The sequence below is a fragment of the Micromys minutus genome, assembly GCF_963924665.1.
Source record: "Micromys minutus genome assembly, chromosome: 11".
Lineage (NCBI taxonomy): Eukaryota > Metazoa > Chordata > Mammalia > Rodentia > Muridae > Micromys > Micromys minutus.
In genome coordinates this window covers 23,307,227-23,314,481 of record NC_137980.1, presented here as the reverse complement: position 1 = coordinate 23,314,481, position 7,255 = coordinate 23,307,227, and positions in this window count along the sequence as shown.

Below are 7,255 nucleotides of genomic sequence, written 5' to 3'. Positions count from 1 at the left end.
TCTTTTGTAATTCAAAAGCTATTTTGTGTGACTTAGAATAATATGCCTTACCTTGCCCCCAGAAAGCTGATAAGAGTTGAGTCTTAAAAAAACAAGCTCTGCTGGGGAGATGGCTCAGCAGTTAAGAGCACTATCTTCTCTTCCAAAGGTCCTGAGTTCAATTCCCAGTAAACACACGGTGGCTCATAACTATTTATAATAGAATATGATGCCCTCTTCTGGTGTTTCTGAAAACAGCTACAGTGTACTCGTATAAATATAATAAATAAATCTTTAAAAAATAAAAGCTCCAGGCAGGCCCTTCATACCCTCCAGCAGTTCATAGATGGGAAGGGGTGTGCCAACTCAAAAACCTAGCATCTGGGTCTGTGTGGTAGCGGATTGGTCAGCCTGCCAGCTCCCCAGCATGCCCTGGCTAGATCACCCAATGCCACAGCCAGCCACGGGCAGGGCCAGCTCTCCCGTTCTCATGCTTCAGTGCTGGTTCACTGCTGCCCTCACCAGCAGGGCCAGCTCTCCTGTTTCCCAAGCATGGTGCTGGGTCCACTCTCCCAAGTGTTGCAGCTGGTGAGGGATGTGGCCAGGTCTGCAGAACCCTGGGACACCAACCCAGGCAGCAGCCCAGACCAAGGACATCCTCATGGGCGTTGGAGGTAATATGAACCACAAACATCCACACAGACCCCTGCTGCACTCCCAGGCACCCAGCATGGCCCTCAGTGGCACCATGGGCCTGGATTTCACCGTGGCCTCAAATGACAGGGCAGGCTACTCACATCAGGCGGTTCCTCCCCACTTCCCTGTCTTCGGTTCTGCCTCTCTTCATAAAGCTCAAACCATTCATTCATTCTACTTCTCTTTCTCTCCCATCTCTCCACCACATACTTGTACATCACAGTGGCTCCCTCTGCTGGAGGACAGTGTGATGACACCAGCAGCAGGACTGGGTGTCTTCTGCCAACCTGTGCCACGTGGTGGTGGGCAGGCAAAGAGCACAGACTTTAAAAACGACCTAGCCATTTTTTTTTTTTAAAGTAAAACTCAACACAGTCCTTCCATCTCTACAGTTAGATCAAAATAGAACATTTTCTCTAACCTGAAACATGAAACAATATGACCTCTGGAAGATAACATAAAAGATTAAAAATCTAGCAGTCCTTGGATTACTTCCTGCCAACCATGAGAGGAGCAGCTTCCGCTTTATGCTTTTGCCTCCATGATGTTCAGCCTCATCTCAAGCCGAGAGTAGTGTGGATCAGACAGATTCATTGGCTGGATTAGGCTGAATCATGAGCCAAATTAAATGCTTCTGTCTTTAATCTAGTTCTCTCAGATATTTTTCACATCAATGAAGATCTTAAATAAGACCGAGTTTATTTGAAACCTTCAACATTATTGAAAACTTGTACTTATGTAGGACCCTGAATAAGTTTTATAGAACTTTCCATAGTTATGATAACCTGGAAACAGCCAAGATATTCTTAAAGAGTGAATGGCTAAGAACACTGCAGTCCATCAAATACTAGAATATTATTCAGCAATAAAAAGAAAAGAGGAGAGGGCTGGAGAGATGGCTCAGTGGTTAAGAGCACTGACTGCTCTTCCAGAGGTTCTGAGTTCAAATCCCAGTAACCACATGGTGGCTCACAACCATCTGTAATGGGATCTGATGCCTCTTCTGGTGTGTCTGAAGATAGCAACCGTGTACTTATATACAATAAATAAACACATCTTTTTTAAAAAGAGAAATGAGGTAGTGCTGGGGAGATGGCTTATGCTTTAGAACACTCCCTGTTCTTTCAGAGGAACCAAGTTCAGTTCCTATAGATCCAGCTCCAGGAAATCCAAGGCCTTTTGGCCTCCACAAGCACTCACACATAGCATGTACACACGCACATGCACACACAGAGCCTGAATGCATATCGCTAGCTGAAGTATACCAATCTGAAAGGCTATATATGGATGACGCTGATGATTCCAAACATGTTGTTGGCTTAAAAATAAGGGGGTGCACTGATGGTTGCCAGGGTCCTAGAAGGAGGGATAAACAGGAAAACACACACACGGGCTTTGGGGCAATGAACTCTAGTGGTACATACATGTCATATACTCTGAATACACAGACGAACACAAAAGTAAACCCCGTGTAAGTTAAGGACTTGCATTGGTCAGTCTCATTGTAGGTAGTGGAGGAAACCATGAGCATATAGTTGACAAGGTGACAGCCATGACAAGGACCAAAGCCTTGGGCCCATGGGAAATTGGTAAAGCTCTTCCCCATATTTGGTCGTGCTCAAAACTGGCCAAACCTTCTTTCTTTGGTGTAAATACAGATATTTACCAGTCACTGGTCACTAGCGACGGCAGCTTCCTCCTCCTAGGTGTTTGCAGCCTGAGACTGCTTGCCTACAGAGAATCTTAAGCTTATCTCCCCCACATATTGTGCATAATAAGCACAGACAGGTGCTCAGGTGAGGCTCCAGAGCACACACGGCCCACCTGACCCAGACTCTGTCCAAGTGTTTGCCTGTCTGCCCTTTCTTCATTTTCCTTCTGACAGAAGCAGATTTCTAGAAAGAAAAATGTAGGCTTCTGATTTTAGCTTTTGTCTTGGTTTGTGGTTGTTGTTCTGTCTTCCAATACAAATCAGTCCAATACAAAACTTCTAACAGTTCTCCAGCTCTTGGCTCCCGAGTGCGGCATCCATAGCATATGCGGCCATGCTCAGCACTTGGGGAAGGTTTAAAGATCTATAAGGAGTCAGAATGGGAGCAGCACTCCAGTCTTAAGCTTAAGTCTGTATATCCAAGTAACCCTTTGCCAATCAGTAGTCTAGGCTCTTGTTCCAAGGTGACAATCCATATGCAGAAAGTCTGGCAGCTGCAAATGCGTGTGCCCCGAGGCTTCACTTGGCATCTCTGTGAGCCAGGCCTCAATTCAAGTTGTGACTCCTGTCACTATCACAGAGCTCTTGCCGCCTTTACACAGACTTGCTGCTGAGAGTCTCACTGTCTGGCTCTCCTGCTTTTGACTCATCCAGGTGCTTATCACTCTGCCGTCTGTCATTGCTGGCTCTTGTGGTCTTGTGGTACCCTCCCGATCAGAGTGTCCGTGCAGCTCTGAGCCCCAAGGTTGCAGTTCCAGGCACTAAGGCCTCCTCTAGGTCATAGATTCCTTTATTCCTTCCCAGTTCTTCACTGTATTTGTACTGTGGATATTTAACTCTAGCTTCTTCAAAGCTGTGCCATGAGTCTGAGTTTTGGATGATGTGACCAAAGGGCTAGGCACGAAGTGGCCTGTGTGAACTATAGCTGGAGCTGCCAGGACACACTCACAATTCTGACTTGGTTTCTGCTCCAAAGTGGGGAAAGTTTTTTATGTATATGAGTGTTTACCTGCACATATGTGCCACATGTGTACCTGGTGCCCATAGATGTCAGAGAAAGATATTAAATTTCCTGAAGCTGGAGTCAAAAGGCTATGAGCCCCCAAGTGGGTGCTGGGAGTCGAACTCAGGTCCTGTGCATGAGCAACAAGTGGGCTTAACCACTAACCTGTCTGTCAAGTCACACACGTAAATTTACATTTTAAAGCCTTTGGGTAACATCTATGCTAACATCAAAGCCTTCTGCCAGCCTAGGAGCTGACCAGAATGCTGAACGTCCCTCATGAATACCAGGTATGTCCCATGGATTTTCTGTACCAGGCAGGATTCTGGACTGAGAATCTGACAGCACCATTTACCTTTGAGTTTTCTAAAATTAGATTTCTTTCTTCTGTAACATCAAGGTGCTGGGGAAAGGAACCAACAGCAGAAGCCATATGTGAAAATAAGATAGGTGTTGTAGGAATCTTGACAAATTAGTGAAGAACCCAGCTTTCTTTTGTCTGAAAATGCCAGTCAGCTCGGTCAGCTCCAGTCTGCCCAGTTAAAGGTCCCTCTATCTCCACCATTTGTTAATTAACATAACAACAGCTGCTTGGGGGTGTGTCAAATCCTAAATGGGCATCTAAATACATCACTAGGAAAGAGGACTCTATTGTCAGGGACTTAAACACTTCCCCTATGCAGTGGGTAAGAATAGAGTAGGATCCCAGTGGATACCATGGTAGGTTGCTTAAGGGACACAAGGCCTGCTTCCCTGAGGCCTGCAAAGAAGTCTGCACTTGTCCACAGCCTGCATCTCTAGTTCCTCAGATCCTAGTTGCAGTTAGTGAGCTCAAAGCACAAAACCTGGACCCAAACCTAGTGGGTGGAGAACCCGCTGAAAGGGAAAAGGGACTGCAGTGTGTCACAACCTCTCAGCAGAGGCTCAGAGTAATCACCATGGTAACTAGAACTTCGAATTTTACTGTATTAACATTTTTACTATGCTCTGTTTCTCCAGCACTTGACAGCTACCTGCATGCTTGTTTCTCTGGCTGCCTTGTTCAGTTTTTCCATTTTGTTTCATTCAGAATGAAGTTCCTACTTGTACTGTTGGAACTCTTCTCAAAGGGGGTTAAAACTGTCTCCCTGCAAGCATTTCTACCTGTCCTTCTGGGAGGAGAGAAATTCGGTAAGAAGAGCTGCCCCAACTGTCCACATTAGATGTTGAGTCACTGGCCAGGGCACAGGGCATTTCTGTGGGAGGGTGCGTGGAGCCCGATGAAGGACAAGAAACACAGAAGTCTGTGTCACCCTGCTGGTCCTGGGCCTTCACTCAGTTTCAGCACCCAACTGATGACCTAAGATTGAAGCACAGCCTAACAGCCTTCTCCATCCACCTACCACACCCTTCCCAGAGATTACGGTGCTTTAAGGACCCGTGCAGTGCTGGGCCCCTCCCCAGTCCTGTCCCCCAGAATCTTGGGTTCACACCTTCATAGGGAGTATGGCAGCCACCCAGAGAGCACATGGTCCCACACATCATACCAACCAACCCGGAGCTACTGGCACAGGTAGTCAGCTCCTGGCTTATCCTCAGCCTGACCTGACTCAGGTCACATCAGGTGAGGCCAAAAGCAACAGGCCAGCTATGAGTTCACTTGAAGGTCGAAAGATGGATTCCTGGGGTCCAGAAGGCCTTCAACCTGCACAACTATTACTGGCCATCGTTACTTGCTGCTCCGGTCGGTCGTACCTCATTTTACCTGGTCTTTGTTCAAAGTCACCTTGAGGATAAAGGAAGCGAACAGTCCCTGTCTCCCTGTCAGCAGAGAGCCTTAGCTTGTGGCAGTACAGTAGGAAGCCTAGGGAAAGCAGGCTTGATTGGTACAGGATCTCCACCGGCTTTTCTGTCTCTGCCCCCCACGCCTCTCCATCCAGCACTGCTCCGGTTTATGAGGAGGGAAGACCAGGACAGGTTGGTTGGCATCTCAGTGGTAACTGCTAAAGGACAAGACCTACCTCACACCTATAAAGGATTAGACTGAGACACATTTAATTTGGCTTAGAAAAGAGCAAGCTCTCTGTTCATGGCCTCTAGGGAAGCCAGTGACCACTTAGCCCAGGCTGTTGGGGAGGGAAGAGATAGAAACACCTCCTAAGGCAGAGGGTAGGTTAGAGAAGGGATAAGGGGAGGATTCAGGCCATGGGGAGGGGTGGGGGTGGTGTCAGTAAGGGGCGGGAACATGTGGCGAGAAGGTAGAACAGGGGCCTCTCCCAGGGAGAGTTGAGGTCAAAGAAGGTTCTTTCTAGGCAATTGCGTCTTTCTAGCTTTGATTGGGCAGGATCTGCATGTGATCATCTTGGAACCAATCGTGGGGGGGGGGGGGACAGTGGCGCGCGGTGATTGGCTCAGACCTCTTCCATGATTCCCACACAATATTCTGAGTCCACCCCCTTGCATCTCGCACCCTTACTGCGGAGGGAGGCGGGTTTGAACTGGGTTTGGTCTGGGGTACCCCTCCTCCGCACCGGAAGGAGTCCTGCTACGTCTCTCCGCTGCCCCTCCAGCCCAGCCCCCTTTCAAAAACTGATCTGAAGTCGAATGAAGACCTGTGAGCAGCCAGTGTTCAAAATGTGTGGACAGGTGGCCCAGACCCAGGGGTCCTTGGCCCTGCTAGGCATGTCAAGGACAACAGGATTTGTCTAGCTGCGGATTAGCAGGGGTAGACAAAATGGTCCTTAATTGCTGGTCGTTTTAGTTTTTCCGGGGATGCCTTGATAGTTAGGTGGCTCAACTGAAAGCAGCTCTGTGTCTTGGTCCAGGTCTTAGCGAGTGGCGCACACATCAGAGCTTGACTACTGGGGCTGGCCGCCTGCAGACACCAGGGAGACACGGGAAAGCTGCCAAAGTGTTCAGGTTATGCCAACATCCAAAAGGTTGAGAGACCTCCAGTGTTTGGGGCTAGGCTGGCAGATGGGGGCTTTGTAGGAACATTGTGTTCTTCAGCTTTAGGGTAGCTTTTCCCTGGCCCTGGTACCTGTCCCTCAGTTTGGAATATCCACTCCATACACGTGCGCGCGCGCGAACACACACACACACACACACACACACACACACACACACGGGGTGGTGGGAAGGAGGGAGAATATGGCTCCTGCCTCCTGTCTTCTTGGTTTATGTGTCATTCCCTCTGACAACCCACCACACCACTTATGTGTATCCGTTCCTGCTCCCACTGCTCAGTACCCACTTCCCTCCAGTTACAGTATTTACCACCCCTCCCATCACACGTGCACACGCACTTACACACAACTCAATTAGACAACACTACAAACATAACTCACCAGGATCTGACCCATCAATCCTTGAGTGGCCAACTGATCAAGTTCTCCAGCAACTAAAACGTTGTGTGCGGTCATGGTTTAAGTCCAAAAGGAACCCAGACTGGGCTGTGAGGTAGGATACCCGATCACAGATGGGTAGACTAATGGGTGTCCTTACATGAGCATCCATGCTGGGTAACAGCATGTGGCAAAGCTCTAGGGAGGGGAGACCCAGAGACTGGGGTCTTAGGTACACCTCCAGAAAAAGAAGTAGCTGCCAGCCCATCGAGAGAAACAGTATCTGGGTCATTCCGTGGTACCTGGAGGTTGGTGTAGGGAGGCAATGCAAGGACATCCCCAGGTAGTGAGAGGGATACAGGAGATGTGTCTGTACTCGAAGGAGAGCATGACCTCTCACCTCCTCTCACCCCTGCATCCCCAGCGGGAGGGAGACATGTGCAGCCTTTCTGCTCCGACCGGCAGGATTTGCTGGACAGTCCATGGGTAGGGAAAGTCATAGGACTTCCCACAGTTGCCACCTCCAACAAGAGAGGTATCCCA